Raw genomic sequence first — 17,756 nt, forward strand, 5'->3', positions numbered from 1 at the left:
GGCAGGAGATGCAACATTTAAACAGTAATATATTATCGCCACGTATGTGCAGTTATTGATGGAGATGTGATGGAGGATGTGGAGTAGTCTTGGGTCTAAATGAATAAATAAATACTGTCTTTAGTTGTTTGTTCTGGATCATGTTCGAGAGAGTTAAGCTAGATTAGATCCGAATCTCCACTAATCTCATCTTCTGTCTGTATCTCAGTAGGCCCAGAGTTTAGCATGTTAACAGCATGCTCACCTGATTTTGGCCTTGAGGCGGAGCAAGGCAACCATTTGTACTGCCTTGCTGGACGGGCCGATACAGAGTTGAACACACTTCTGTTTAGCTTCTTCTGGATCTGATGTCAGAACAGAACAGTGACAGTAGCCACGCCCACTCAGAGCAGAGAGGACTAATCGATCACAGCTTCAGTAGAACCAGAGCAGTGTTCAGAGTCTGAGAATAAAACACATCGGCACTGGAGATCAGATCAGACACAAACACTAATATCATCAGCTAATATCAGCTCTGCTGTACCTGGAACACGGTGACAGAGCTGACCGATGTCCAGGGATGGTCTTGATGGGGTTGAGATGAGATCCTGATGGAGATGAACAGTCTGTGCCAGCAATGACAGAAACAGGCCGACGAGCTGAAAACACAAATAGAAATTCATGAACAGAGCATTTAAAAACAATCAGATATACAAAAAATAACACACACACAAAAAGAAATATAAATATAAAATATACACATATAAATCAAAGTGTTTTTATTTTTATTTTTAATTTGTTTTATTGTTATTTAAATCTTGTAATTATTTTATTTCTCTTTTGTAAAGCACTTTGAATTATTACCATTGTGTATGAAATGCTATATAAATAAATCCTGCCTTGCCTTGCCTAACATACATACATTACAGGTAAAACAGAAATGTAACTCTACCAGTGAAAAATATAACTTTTTCACATTGTTGGTCCATACTTCCAAAAACGCCAGTGTGGTCCGCTCTCATGTCTGTGATGGTCAGAGATCCAGCTTGTTTGTCCAGCTTCAGTCTGTTCCTGAATCTCCCGTCAAGAACACTAATACATACAATGGATCTGTGTTTCATGTTGATTGTGCGACATTATAGCTGCCAGGTACAAACCTCACTGAATCAAATTATTAACGACGCCATATCAGCATGACTAGAGCTTAAATTAAAATAACATCCTCCGTCACTGATATTTCATCCACTTCACCAATTATATGAAGAGCAACCTTGAAAACAGGTCAGAAATTAAGGGTTTTTAAATGGCTTCAAAATGGCTACTCGGCAAACTGCTTGAAATTTATATTAGAAGAGAAACATCAAATGGAAACAGAAAGAGTTGTGTGTGGATGAAGTGCTCAATCGTGGTGAATAAAATATGAATCAGAGAAATATACAGTTAACTCACGGCTTGCAGTGAGAATGAAAGCTCCTTTTCTCAGACAGTAGGTCTGTAGCTCATAAACTCCTCGTGGTGCCCAGGTCCGGTGTTAGTGATGGTCAGAGACCCAGTCGACTGCCCAGCTTCAGTCTGATCTCTGAATCTTCCATCAGGAACATAATTTATGACTTCACTCCTTCCATCTGCTACGCACACATTTTAGCTATGCTTTTTGTATCCAAACATCCACTGAATCTCCATCGTCATCCATCATTTTATGAAGACCAGTGTGTAGAGTGACTGGATCTCCTCGGTCACTGATACACGGACTCACCAAACACACCTGAAGAACGAACATAAACAGACTAAAACTTAAACAACTCGATGTTTGTCTTGAAGTTAATTTGAGCTCCACACAACATACTAACTACAGATGAGAATCACTCACTGACAAGATAACACAAACAGAACCAAAATATATCAAATATCTTCAACTGTTTCCAGTCCGTAAGCATGAAAAAGTATAAACTCTTTCAGAGCTGGCTTGGTGACAGACAGATGCCTGCTGTGAGGCAGATCTGTGGTAAAAGTAAGGCTCTGAATAACTGGCCTATTTACGGTGTCACCATCAGCTGCATTTTTAGCACTGTTTGTGCATTATTTCACAATGTTGACCGCAACTTCCTCATTTTCATTTTTAAAATTTAGTTTTGTGTGTCTGTTCAAATCTCACGGCAGATCGCTCCATTTTTAAACGTTAGGATTCTATCCTTGTTTTTATTGCTTTATACGGCTCATTCCAGTGAAACTAAAAGCACGCCATAACTTCTACCATGTACCTTTTCCATCTCTTTTGGAGTGTTGGAATATACTACAGTACCAATATGACTTATCGACAGTGCCTGTAGAGAACAATGATGCAAATCCAGTTGGTTCAAATATATTTTCGAGGGCCTTGTGGTGACAAGTTATTGTACAAGCGATTCACGACCCTCCATGAGGACTAATAACATGTTCCTCATGTCTTCAAAACCCATGCTTTCTTTGTTCATTAGGGACTAGGTATTGTTTAGGAATTAGACTTGAAAAACTCATTGAGAGGTGGTTATAATATCGTGACTACATGCTTATAACAAAAAGTATTTTACTATAAACATTTCTTCTTCTTTGCTGAACTGACTTTATTCTTCTATGTTTTATTGTACAGACATGAATTTAGTTTTTTCTTCAAACTGAGGCTTTTCCAATGTGGTGGTTTTAACGAGCAAGCTACCCAATGGTCATTCCTTAACTTTGCTAATTATATACCATTGTATCTCTTCTCGTGGGCATTTAATCACTTCTACTTTTAGCTTGGAGTTTTCTTGACCATTTTATCTGGAAAAAGAAAACATGCATTCGAACACCTGAGCATTTTATATTTTGACTTTCTGTCTTCCTAGGCAAATATATATCACTGTTATATGATTTAATAATAACATTTAAATAATAGTTATTCCGATTTACATGGTTTTGGATTGGTAAACATATGAACAGAATTTCAGCTAGCATAATAATTCCAATTCCAATTCCAATCCCAATGACATGACATGACCGGCTGCTGCGCCAAAAAATCAAACAGAAATAACAGACAGTCCCAGTGCTCCGAATTGGTCAATCCGTTACTAGGCAACCAGTAGTGAGAACGCCTACCATGACCGAACACTAGACAATGACGACAAGCCTCGTCAAAAATCGGCACATCTTCAGACATTTACAGCATTCTTAAAGGATCGATAAACGGACAGGAATATGGTTAACGTTTCTGTTATTTTCTGCTTGTGGTTGTCTCGTCTGCTTGGTAAGTTATGAATGTGTTTTTATATCTTGCGTTGATGTTTTACTTGTTCCGAGATGTAACCATGGCTTATTATAATTAAATCCATGATTTTGCGTATAAACTGTATATATATATGGTAAATTTTTCATCGTTCTTTTTTATTTCGTTTTAATTCTCCCTAAGGGGTTCTCGAATGTTTTTATATATATATATATATATATATATATATATATATATATATATATATATATATATATATATATATATATATATATATAGGAGTATATAAACTATATAAGTTTAGGAGTGTGGTGACTAATTTTGCTGAAGAAATACAACTACAAAAATATACCAAAACCAATTTTGTTGTAAATACTGAAAATCTACAACTGCAACAAAATGGAGGTCAGATATTAACGTATTTTTCAAAAGGCATCTAACTACTAAGGTGGTATCTAACATTTGATTTTCACTATATAAATACTGTAGTTCATCTAGTCAGCAACTGTAACCTGTCGACTGGAATAACACAAATCAGCTGATCCACGGATGCCGTTTCACTTCTGTTCGCCAGAAAATGTGACAAGAATTGTGCCTGTTAATGAGGAACAAATCATTGCAGAACCACCAGAACCTTTAAATGTCCTATGAGAAATGGTATTGAAATGCCTTTTAATAGCACAGATCTTGTATAAATTATATTTATTCTACATAGGTATTATAGATTGGAACCAAAGCCCGGGGCCTTTTGACTGTGGGCTGTTGTCCGGGAATTGATTAATTGGCTATGTATGCCTCAGAGAATCAATATTTTCTAAAATGTTTTCCCAAAAAGTTTTATTTCAATTATACTGAACTGCTTTAGGTTCGCGTGTGGCATCTTACGCTACCAAGTTCGTTATTTTCTAAACACAGCCATTTTAAACGGCGTTACGCGAAATATGTGACAAGAATCAATCAATCAGCGTCATCCTTTCCGTAACGACATTGCAACAGCCATTAAGCAATAGTTGGTTAAAGCTTTCGTACAGGGATGGCCGCCGGGGGTAAATTTTGTGGTAGCAGATGTCTTGCAAGCGATTTTATCGGTGGAAATGCATGTATCCTTTGCTGAAACTTTTATGCTTTCACGGAAATCGGATCGTGGTTGTAGCGAACAAGCAGCAGGCGCTAGCGTTGTTGCGTAATAGCAATATAGTTATCAGTATTTAACCTTTGAGGCGTGACAAAATACATTTCTGTTTTGTTTTCCAGATGTGACGAGATGCAGTGAAGACGATATCAGTGATGAATGGGCATTTCGTCACTTTAAAACCTGGTGTTACTGAAGTACAGAAATATTTCTTTATACAGTGGATGTTCGAAAGTACAAGAATAGCGGAATTCAACAGATGAGGGCAAACCAGCTCGATCTATGATAGTCTGATGGGAGATTCAGAGACAGGCTGAAGCTGGATCACACCGGATCTCTGACCATCACTGACACCAGAACCACAGACTCTGGACTTTATCAACTTACTTAGCGGCACAGAGACAGATACCAGAGATTTAACCTTACGGTCCATAGTGAGGTAGGGCATTGCGGCACAATTTGCACTACTTGTTTTTATTACTCACTTACATCCACATTTTGTGATATTGTCTGCTTTAAATTACCTTTAAATGCATTTCTGCGAATAAAGACCTGTGTGTTATGAGACTGACTTCAAGGTGTCATCTGTCGTTTACCAGATTCTCCACACACTACACCATCAGGAAAGATGGCACATTTTGGGACGCTTGCGGTGGACAATTCAACCATCAATCAAACTGAGGAAAAACAACAATACTGAGGTTCATCATCAAAGTTCAGAATACGTCAATATTAGGGTTGACTTACTGAGCAGAACTCTTCTCAGATAAGTGCGATATAGTAAAAAAGGTAATTGAGAGTATCTCAGCACGTGAGCTAATAATAACTGCACGTATATATTCATAAGAGACTTAAATGCACAATTTTTCTGTATTTCAGACCAAAACCCACTGTTTGTGGTCACACCTCAGCTGTGATCCGATTGGCTCTCTCTGCTTTGGTGGGCGTGGCCACTGTTGCTGTGCTGGTTTATGATGTCAGATCCACAAAAGTGAGCTCCAATAGAACAGAAGACACTGGGGCGTCACCTCCAGACTCTTGTGAAATCAGAGCAGCAGTGTGAATTGAGCGGAGCGATAATTTGCGATTATGTTGATATGTTGCCCTGCGGCTGAACGTCACCGTTCTCTCTTCTCCAGCGGTGAACACGTGTTTTTGCGTAATCCTAAGACTTTTTGTGACAAGCCTGCAGCAATTCTTTGCGCTTTATTTGAAGTTGACCTCAATTGTTGACGGTCTATACTATACCATTCACTATTGACATCGGAGAGTATTATTGCTAAACTATTGTCAGATCTAAATGAGATCATTTTTAATGAACCTTGTTTTACTCTCACAGTTGAAGCATGCCAAGAATTGTTCTCTATATATGTTCTCACTACTGTGCGTTTTAATCTCTGTAAAGCAACCTTACGTTACATAATGTGCATTAAAATCCTTCTACAATAATCAATGTTTTTTAACAAAAAATCTTTATAAGATGACTTAAAAGTTCTCTTTCAGAGTTTGCAATTGAAATTGTTCAATTGTGGCATATTAGGGACATTTATTATATAAAAATACATGCAATGCAAAATGACTGCTTAACAAAAAACCTAGAAGGCAATGCTTCAGCACACTACAAACAAAGCAGTAACAATATGTGTAATAAACTAAATAATGCTCTATATATAATGCCCTATATCATATATTAATCGATTTGATTTAATTTACAGAACAAATGCATTAATTGATACAATACTTGAGTCATTGCTTGCCTGCCTCAGTACATTTCTCACTTGCATCAATGCCATTTAACACACCATATTTTTATTACACATAAGATTTATGTCTTTCTAGAAATTTAATTCCAAACCGTCTTCATATTCATCAGTTACACTCATGTTTATTCGCACATTGCATTCACATCTTTACAAGTTCAACTCCAAGGCCTCTAGAGAATCTCCAAGATGTTCTGCATTTTGAGTATCTTCTCCACGATTCAGATCTTTGGGATTGTTTTGGAAGAAAGTTCTCCATTTCCGTCTCGCTTCCATGCAATAAAATGTGATTTCACTTAATTTCAAAAGCGATGAATCGCTTGGTCGTTCTCCTGTGAAACCTGAAAGAAACAGGCAGAAACATACGCACGCACAAATTGGTCAAATCAACTAATATTACTTGGCGTTACTCTTAATGAATATTGAACTTTTAAGAAACCGGGTTACTTTCCTTGGGTTGAATCAACAATATGCTTCTTCAGAGAAAGCCTCAATGCCAAGAAAGACCTTATCTGAAGTTTTCTTTAAAATGAACATTTTTATCAGGCTCCATGTATAGGGTTTCTACCAAGTACTACTTCTGAATGGGCAGGGGCTGGTTTAGAAGTGAAAAGTGTTTGGCGTAGAGCGTTCAATCAGTATCGTCAACTTATTTTTGACCGGTAGAGTCTTTTGCACTGGAAGTCTTCAACTACAGTTAGATGCAAGCGTTGTTTCTACTCACCCGTGGCGGTCACGCAGAATCTTCTGAACATGGTATGTTCGCTGTTGATGATTTGTAGTTTAAAATGTCCAGAGTCTGCGGCTGTGATGTTTGTTTACAGTGAGAGATCCATTCGACGTGTCCAGCTTCACCCTGTCCGTGAATTTCTGACCGATATTAGTCGTTTCCTGAATGATTTCTAACGACGAAGCGTTTTTGGGTCGAATGTCCACAGTATCTCATCGTCTTTCTGTATTGTACCATCAATCTCTAGAGGACAGTTTCTCCCTCCTTCACTGGCACTATCTTCACTTCAAGTCGCCAGCGACACAGAAATAAAGTGAATTAAGCATTTTCAACATCACAGATAACATTTTAACCTAGTTAGCTTCACATGGTGCTGCATCATTGATCTACTCACTTCTGGACGGTAGAATAAACTTCTTCTTGATTCTCTTGGTGGTGCTGCGGTTGCTGATTTGTAGTATATAGAGACCGGAGTGAACAGTCATCGTGTTACTGATGGTGAGAGATCCAGTCTTATTATCCAGCGTCAGTTTGCTTCTAAATCTTTCATCAAAACCATCATGTATAGTTGTGTTCCCTCCACTGTATTCAGCAATGAGATCGTGCTCATCATGATACCACCATCGTACTTCATCGCCACTGCCTGTAGGTCAGTTTCGATACCCAGAAGGGCCGTCTCCATCTGACACCGACACTTTCTTCTCTTCAAAGAGAAATTAACGAGATCAAGCTAAATTATGTAATCATACATCATTTTCACTTAAGCGACAAAGCGTAGATGTATACTCTGCAACTGACGTCCTTAAAACGTGTGTATCGCATACGATAAAGCTTGCATGCGTTTATACAAAAGCAAAAGCGCTGAAGAAATATGAATATATTTAAGTAGAACGTATACCCTAAAATGTTACATTTTTAATTAGATTTTACTATATATTTTATATTAATTGCTTTTCCAAGATTTATTACGGTACTTTTTGGGACTTGATATTAAGAAGCTCAAAAAAGTGCATCCTAAAAGCAGTCCGCGCGCTCTAAAGAAGGGTTAATAAAGGCCTTCTGAAGTGAAACAATGCGGATTTGAGAAACAAATTACTCGTTTAATTTAAAACATATTAGTTTGCGCCAAAAGGCAATATACTAGATTAGTTCCAACAGAAGACTGACCTCAAGCCTGTCCTCCAACAAAAACTACCCCATAAGTTGTTTCTGCAAGAACCTTATGCTTAACTATTTTTACATTTTTAAAGCAAAGCGCCCTCTAATGGGCGTTAAAAAAGTTTCTTTTCTTGTAATTTCTTGTACCTGTCACTTTTCCCATCTACTTATTTAATATGAACAGAACTGTCTTCATGAAGTAACTAGCAACTTGATAATTACAAGTACTTGATCATTACATCATGACAGTATCTTATTAAAGAACAATCCTAATAATGTGCATGTTATTGATTCCTCATAATTCATATTTTCTCTTACCAAAAACAACCATGATTTATTACAGTATTTTTTTACATGATTAGTCTAGGGTTGCTGTAGCAAAACCAAGGTTAATTTATTTGTTACCATAGTTTAAATTTTTGTTATGTTATTTAATTATTGTCATTTAATATTGAATCATTCATGTATATCTTGAATGGTGTGAGGGTGAAGTAAACCATGGGGTAATATTACATTTTGAGTTACTATCCCTTAAATATGAGTCAATGTGGGAAATCTACCATTATTTGTGGTTATTATGGCAAATTCACAGTATCAGGATGGTACAACAAAAGAAATGAAAAAAAAGCACACATACACCAAAATCATCAGCTCATATTTTTCGTCCTGTTCTATCGGCTGTAATACTCACCCATTTCTTTTTTTAGTTCAGAGATCTTGCGGCGATAGTAAAGCACAACAGAAGAATACAACTGCAGCCAAAAGCAGCACAGCAACAACAATCACTGCTGTAAGACCGGAGATGGGCCTGAATGTGGAGCGGCTAAAGACATAGTTGACAATACAAAAACAGGATTGTCAATGAAGCTGTTTTCTAAAAAGACGGTGTATATGATAATCTTAAATATATATATATATATGTCGTCCTTTGCGTAATATAGAAAGACTTGCTTTATAAAGACTCACCACTGACAGAAACCAGGAATCAGCTGCGAGCTCTCGTGACCTCTGATCTGTACTTCATAAAGTCCAGAGTCTGTAGTTCTGGTCTTCTTGATGGACAGAGATCCGGTATGATCAGCGCCAGTCTGTCTTTAAATCTCTCATCAGCGATCGTTTAATGGCGTGCCGTTAGCTTCCACATCGACTGTAGCCAGGAGGACACCTTTATCTCCAAGCCTCCACACTATTAGATCATCTCTCTGTATTTCAGAAACATCGATGTGTAGAATAACAGACTCTCCCTCCGTCACTGACAATGACTTCACTCCATCCGTCTCACCAACCACACCTGAACAAAAATAACATCAAAGCTGGAGTATTTTAATACCGTTTTACGGTATGCACTGTTGCGAGGATACTCACCAACAACAGCGACTTCAAAGATCTTGATGGTAGTCTTTTGTCTAGAAATGGTGAGTTTTATATTTCCCAAGTGCCTGATTCTGGTGTTTCTGATGGTGAGAGATCCAGTCTTTTGATCCACCTGCAATCTTCCTCTGAATCTCTCATCCATCGCTGAAAAAAAACTGAAGTCAAGTCATGCTTTCTCGTTATATGAGATATGATGGAGTCTTTAGGTCCAAACATCCACAGTATGGTATCATCGTTCTGTATTTCAGTGAGGTTTGTGTATAGAGTCACAGAATCTCCCTCCATCACTGCCATTGTCTCAACTGTTTCTGCACCGAACACACCTGCAGAGCATCAATTCGAATGTAAAGCTATTCCTCAATACAATAAAACACCTTACTTTCAAAAGAAAACCCTGCGTGGGACATACTTGTATAACTAAAGAAATTAGGCTATTATTTGAGTTAGAAGCGATAATGCCAACGATGCAGCACAGATGTGTTAGCCTTAATTTGGAAATTATCTGAAAAGCCTGCTAAATAGAAAAAATATGACGCTAACTTGTTCACCTTATTCATAAAAGGGAAAGTAAAGCGTATGGGTGAAACTTCGGTTTGTTAATAACAACGTCGCGATAAGCGGTAAAGCGCTTTGCACTACAAACCAGTGTGTTATAATTAGGATAACAAATTACAATAGATGCTGAGGGAATTACTTTTTTCTCAAATTCGGTAAATGTAGCGCCTAAATTTCAGTATGTGCTTGACTGTGAGACACAGGACCTGAATGTCAAGGATGGGCGGCTAATTGTGGCCCTTGAATGTTAGCATTAAGCCACAAATAAAACAGCGCATGGAAAGCGTGTTAGTTGCAGTGCACTTTGCAACAAGCTAACGTTTTAAATCGCTTCAACGTAGCAGATGGTCGTGACCAAACAAAAACAGTCTTTATGCGTTAAGTGTTTTATCATCACTTGAATGCAGATAGGTTTAATCAAAAATACAACATGCATTGTATTGTGGATTGTGATGCATAACGATGTGTGCATTTGTGGCGCAGCTGACATCTAAAATGAAACCTAACATTCAAGAAATGGACTTACCGTCCAAATGGAATAAGGTAAAAACAGCAGTAACATCCTGGCGCTGTAGAGCTGACTCTGAATGTAATGCAGACAATGAAGATCAATGGAGATCAATGGAGATCTCACAAAAACACGCTAAACTTTAAAAGAGTTTGTTACAGCAAATAAGAATCACGCTTTATCCGTATTGCCCTGCCCTTTAGTAGAAAGTGAAAATGTGTGTGAATTTAGGAACAGAAAACGGAAGTGTTTTTTTTAACTAAATGCACAATCATTTTTGTAGTTTTATGTTTTAACCCACCACTTTTACTGGTCAAATAAAGCTGTAACTTCTGTGACCTCTGCCAAGTAAGGCATTCCACAGATCTGCATTTTCTGATTCCCGATGGAGATCTACATCAACCAGGACTTTACTGTTCAATCCTGTATGGACCACCAGTACTCTTACAGCTTTATATTAGAGAAGAATCAGAATTAGAAGAGGACTGCAGCTTCTGCAAAGTCCCTGGTTGGTCAACTATTTCAGGTACATTTGTGTATTAGTGTGCATCCGTGCACACTATAAAACTAATATCACACAATACATTGGATGCTTTGGATGAGGATTTGGTTCAGAGCAGCAAACTCAAGCAAAAATTGTTTAAACACTACAAAACATGGCAGATGTGTGCATATGACAGATGTTTAGATTGTTGAGTGATTAATAATCTGTGTTGAACCTGATTAAAAATGTTTGTTTAATGTTATCCATCTTAATTTTGATCTGCAACATCAAAGGGAACTTTTATAGAAATTCATTTTGCCATAAACTGCCTACTATTCTGTTAATGTAAATTCTATTAATAATTTTAATGTAATAATTTAATCATAATAATAACCTTTTACCCACATTTTTTGATGAACTGAAAGAAAAAGATTTGCCTTAAGGAAGTACATTTTATATTCGGATTATTGTTTCAGCTGGACTTAATTCATCAGGAATCTTCAGCAGGTGATGGGTTCTTTTATCCTCCAGCATCTTCTCAATGCTCTTCAGAAGTTTCTGCACCTCTGATTGGTTTCCATTCCTCTGTAGACAATGGTTTGGACATCTATTGTAACATTATTGGTTGATAATGTTACAGTAGGGTTGTAGTTGCACACAAAAATTACATTTTAGTACTGTATGTAACTTTTTTCCCTTTCTTCCTTGCTGCTGAGAAGAATGGTCAAATCGTTGATGTTCTTCAAAGGTTCTCTCAAAGTTAGCATTCTTGCATAACATTAGTAGAACGTTTCCTTCTGAAATTGCAATTCATCTGCAATTGCTAAACTTTTTAAAAATGTTATCAGTAGAAACGTTGTGGAGTTGTTGGTGGAACAAAGTGTAGCCCCAACAGGGAATTGTGTATCTAAAAGTTAAATAAAAAAATGGAGCTTGTTTGCCCCAAACAACCAGAGTTTCAGCCTAGAGCTGCATAGAGCTCTAGGACCAGCTCATTTATTGATAAAGGAAAGAACATGCAAATGGCAAATGGCAAATGGCAAATGGCAAATGGCAAATGGCAAATGGCAAATGGCAAATGGCAAATGGCCCACAACACAGCATGGTAAGGCTCTAGCGCTGGGAGAGTGCTAAATGCAGATTGAGCAGGAAGTGAATGGATTTTATATAGACACGATAACGAGGTAACAAGGGGGAGGAGTTAATCGTTAATAAAGAAACTAACCAGGTGAGCAAAGGAAGAAGGGAACACAGAAACAATGGGGGACAGACACTTCAAAATAAGAGTCCTCAAAAACCAAGAAAGGGAAACATAGACTGAAGACATGATAATCTACAATAAGCAATGAAATGTTTGCTAATCATAAGCATGTATTATGTCAAACTCTCACATTTTTTAAATGGTAAATGAGAGAACGCATTGCCGTTTGTTCTCAAATCATCTTCAAGAGTGCAAAAGAATCACCTAAAATAAACAAATGTACCAGTATGTGAATATACAAAACCATTATAAATAAATTAAAATGCTAATAAATACTGAACTAAACAGTTTAATGAGAAAATATATAAATGGTGAAGTACCTGGTGTGTGAATATGTGTTTGATCTCGTCAAGCTCTTCTGGATCTGATGTCATAAACCAGAAGAAGGACAGTAGCCACGCCCACCAGAGCGGAGAGGACCAATCGGATCACAGCTTCAGTAAAACCACAGCAGTGTTCAGAGTCTGAGAACAAACACATCACACTGAGATCAGATCAGACAATAAACACTAATATTATCAACTAATATCAGCTCTGCTGTACCTGAACACGTGTGCTCCAGATGTTGAGTCTGGTTTCTGATGGGATTTAGATGAGATCCTGATGATGATGAGGGTGATGAGGATGATGAGGACAGTCTGTGCTGATGACAGGAACAGGCAGGGAAGCTGAAAACATGTGAGGAAAAAAGAGAAATGAGGATTGATGAAACATTCAAACAGACGAGAATGAAACATTAAGAGGAACAAAAACTGACTATAACCTATAATACACTCACCACTGACAATGAGTCTATAACTCTCAGTCAGTTTGTTGGTCTGTCGTTTATAATATCCGGCATGTTGCATTGTGATGTTCATGATGGTCAGAGATCCGGTTCGTTTCTTCAGCTTCAGTCTGTCTCTGAATCTCCCGTCAAGAACATCATCATACACAGTGAATCTGCCGGCCAATTTATTGTTTTCAGCACATAAAATGCTTTCATTTACAAACCACTGAATCTCATCATCACCCACTTTGTTAGTCAGTTTAGAGTTGAGAGTGACTGAATCTCCCTCCATCACTGATATCTCATCTGTGTCACACAGAACATACAGGGTTTGCAGAAATGAATACTGTTGAATCACTTTAGGATGGTTTATACATATAAAAATGTGAAATGTATATAATACAGCAAAAGAGACACAAAAAAAAGTAAAGAGAGTGTCTGTTAAAGGTGCTGTATATGTAGGACATGTACAACATAACCGAATGTTTGCCAATCGTGTTTGGAACCTCCGGTTGCCAGTTGATGGAAAACACAGCTTATTTTATTCCGGTCATGGAAGTTGGCAACGAAAGGGGTGTGAATGGGGATCTGGCAACCTGCGTGTGTGTCAATCTGAGTAGGGTGAAAACACCTCCAAGATTTTGAATTTGGACTGCAATACCTAGCTCAACCACTCGGTGTCAATCCTACATACAGCACTTTATTATTTCATCAAAAAAAATGTATAAATCAAGTAAAAAGGTGAAGTTTTTAACTCACTATGGACACTGAGAAAGAAAACAAAAGTCACATATCCGCTGTAAAGTTCATAAAGTCCAGAGTCTGTGTTTCTGGTGTCTGTGATGGTCAGAGATCCGGTTTGATCGTCCAGCTTCAGTCTGTCTCTGAATCTCCCGTCAAGAACATCATCATATACAGTCATGCTGTTGGCTTTGACGTCTACTTCAGCGATTAAAGTGAAATCATTAAAAAAAAACCTCCACTGAATCACATCATTGTCCGTCATTTCAGTAAGACCAGAGTTTATAGTGACTGAATCTCCCTCCTTCACTAACAGTGACTTCAGTACTGTAAAACAGAACAGAAAGAATATTCAGAAACAAGGTTCATCACGGATAAATGAATAATGGTTTCCTAAGTGAATAGCTTAAGGTTTTAAATTGGAAATGGGTATCATCACAAATAAGCAGAAGCAAAAGTTAAAAGTATATACACATTTTTAATAACTCACCACCATAGACAGTAAGAATAATATACTTGATGACACTGTTGATCTGTAGTTTATAATGTCCAGTATCTTCAGTTGTGGTGTTCATGATGGTCAGAGATCCGGTTTGATTGTCCAGCTTCAGTCTGTCTCTGAATCTCCCGTCAAGAACGTCATCATATACAACGAATCTGCCTCTCTGTTTACTGATTTCAGTCAATAAAGTATCATAAAATCTCCACTGAATCAGATCATCATCCTTCATTTCAGTAAGATCAGAGTTCAGAGTGACTGATTGTCCCTCCTTCACAGACACTGACCTCACTTCATCATCACCAAACACTCCTGAAGAACATTTTGTTCACAGAAAAGCTTTAAAAGTCTTGTTTTTTCACTAAAATACTTACAATTATTTAAAAGTGCAGTGAATAATATTCTACAGCCGTACAAAGACAAAGATGCAAGCAAAGATTTAAGTTTTACATTGAACTAACAACTAACATTAACGTTGTTCGCGATTGAATCGATTACCCCGAATAACGTCAATTCAAAGTTGTTCTCAGATTAATGTTATGGCGATATGAGCATAACAGTGAACGTTAATCTCATAAAAACAAGTTTCAGACTCACCATCCAGATGCCACAAACCCAACAAAACTAATTTGAGAAACACGGTTTCACTCAAAACCCCACAACAGTGATCTTTGAAAGGTCTGGAAACACTCTGAACTGAACTGTGATGTTTATCTGGTCGTCACAGTTTCCGTCTCCATTATCATCATGATAATCTTGGCGATCTTGCATAAATGCATAAATAATGCTTTGAGATTGATGTTTTGCACACGACTTGGAGAATATTGAAAAAAATTAAAATAATGATACTTTACAAAACTAAGTATCCAGTGTGTGGAGGCAGGTCGTCACTGAATAATTCGCTCAAACGATTTGTTCAAAAGGTTTACTGATTCATGTGTTTAATGATTGGTCATTAAATCATTGACATGACTTTTCAAAAATACAGATTAATTCAGTCACACATCACATCTGTCTGATTTATATAATATCCACTGTGCAAAAACAGACAACATTGTGCCTAAAACATATACTTTTTATATCTTCTTGTCTGTTGAACTGTTGCATAATATCAGTATCGCATATGCAATCACGCTGATGTTGCTTCTGATGTATGCTTCTCATATGATGCAAACATAAAAAGCTATTAAAAGTCATACAGAGCTCTTATCTTGACTTTTGTGGTAATTCTAACTTGCACAGCATAAAATACTTTACTATCAGTGCGCACAGGCAGTTTAACATGCTAGGAGAGAAAATAAAAAACTACTACACACACACACACACAGAGAGGCCACAAACATCTAGCAGAAGCTGTTTATCTACTGGACAGATCGAACCAGGTTTTCTGCAGAACAAATTGGGAAAACAGTGACTGTGTAGTGAGCACTTTATTTCGGGTAAGTTAAGCGTTAGCTGTTCTAACATTAGCTTTAGCTTGCGCTGACAAATTAAATTAGGCATAGTGTCGCTGATGGGATTAGTGTCCTCTGTGGCGATGGCTAACGTTGCTTAAGCTCTGTCCACAGTTGAGGCCTTCCACGCTGAGCGCGATCGCAAAAAAGCGAGGTGAAGCGCAAAGCGAACCGGCGCGAAGCGAATGCTAATTCACGCCAGCATGCTAGGTGGCGCCGACCAGCAATGCGTTATTCCTTAGATTGTTTCTTGTATGGATGTCACATCTAAATTACGATAAACAAAGTTTTGTTCTACACCAGAAACACCACCTATCTATAATTTTTACAAAAATAGACTACATGATAAAAGATAATTAGAGGTACAACGAGCATCAAGCTACTACAAAACGGGTGTAATTCTTAATGTATTGCTTTTACGTAAGACTTTGAGTTATAGTCGATTCGATTAAAGTTTGAGTGAACTGGACGTTTATGAGCGATTTTATTTCTGTATTGAGACATACTTAAAATAGGGTCGAAACTATTGGATGTAGTCAAGTAGGCGTTTCCTTCATAAATGAATGCTCAAAAACTGAACAAAAAACACAAAAATTATAACAAATTAAAGAGAAGAGTGCAAAAAAAACCGTCTGTGGAACGAAAGGTGTTTGTGGTTGCCAAATTCAAGCAGGATTTCAGCCATAAGAAGGGCTCGATTCCTGTCAGACAAACACAAAAAGTCAAAGGAGAGATACAATTATACAATAAATAACAATTAGTGAAAACATTGGCGCAAATTCATCGTGAGAATTGAACACAGATTTAATACGTGAACCTTAACTCTCGATCGTATTGGAAATACACCCTACACCAACAGTGTTAACAAATGCGAAACCAATATAAAAACGCATTGTTGATGCAACCGTGTCATTTCAACTTCCTTTTTGTCGAACCGTACTTACACGGGATTCAAGAACATCGCTAGTCCGAGATCTACCGAACAAACTTACCATCTACGAAAACTGAAAGTGCGATGCTAATCTTTAAAAGCATCAGTTTTTAAATCTCCCAGCATATTAATATCGTTTTGAAGTCATAGCATGATATTCTTCAAGTAATTGTGCGAAAATTAGTCTTACTGCCTATATTGTTCATTTATTTTAGAAACTGAAGTGATATGTACTTATTGGTACATATTTTGCGTCCCAGGTACATGTGTTCCATGAGACCAGGTAGATATTAATGGCACAGTAGATATTAAATGCAATTCATTCCAGAGTGCATTTATTGGTGGATCGTGCGACTGACAACGGACGTGAGAACGCAAATAAAGCAATGCTCAACGTGTTTGAAAATGCATAAACGCTGTTGTTTACACATCGGATGCTTTGCATTTGCCATACGTAATTGTTAAATATTTCAGTTTGGATGTTTTCATTATGATTGTGTGTTGATTATGTTGGGCATGCACTGAAAAAAAATACTCATAGACACACTTTAGTTGTTGTTGTCAGCGGTTTTGACATTAAAAGAAAGGAAAATATAAAAGGCAGGTAATAAATGACTGAATGGTTAAAATGTGTGATAAACGATAATGTGATTAAAATGAATACATGGATGATTATGTGAATACAGATAAAGTAGCTCGCTCACCACAAATATTTCAAAAATGCTTCACATGACATGACACATGCTTTTCCTTCTTTCTTTTTCCTCATCAAAGCATTCATCTATCTTCTTCTTGAGCTCTTTAACCTGTTGATCTACTTTCTCTCTGAAACTATTCAGTTCCTCTTCTTGTGCTCTGACTTCATCATCGTGTCTCTTCTTCATGTCCTCTAGTTCTTTTTCACGTGTTTTTTTCACTCCATCACATGTTTTTATTTCTCTCTTTATTCTTTCTCTCTCTTCTCGTTCTCTTCTCCTGATCTCCTCGTCTTGCTCCTGTCTCAGTTTTTCCATCATTTTGTCCCATCTCTTTCTCTTCGCCTCTCGTCTCTCTTCATCCTCTTGTTTTCTTTTCTGTCGTTCTTCTTTCCTCTCTCTTTCCAGCTGCTCATAATGCCTCTTCATTTCATTTTTCTTTTCTTCATATTCTCTATTCTTCTGTTTCTCTCTCTTTCCTGTTG

Source organism: Puntigrus tetrazona, chromosome 22 (assembly GCF_018831695.1).
Source record: "Puntigrus tetrazona isolate hp1 chromosome 22, ASM1883169v1, whole genome shotgun sequence".
NCBI classification, from domain to species: domain Eukaryota; kingdom Metazoa; phylum Chordata; class Actinopteri; order Cypriniformes; family Cyprinidae; genus Puntigrus; species Puntigrus tetrazona.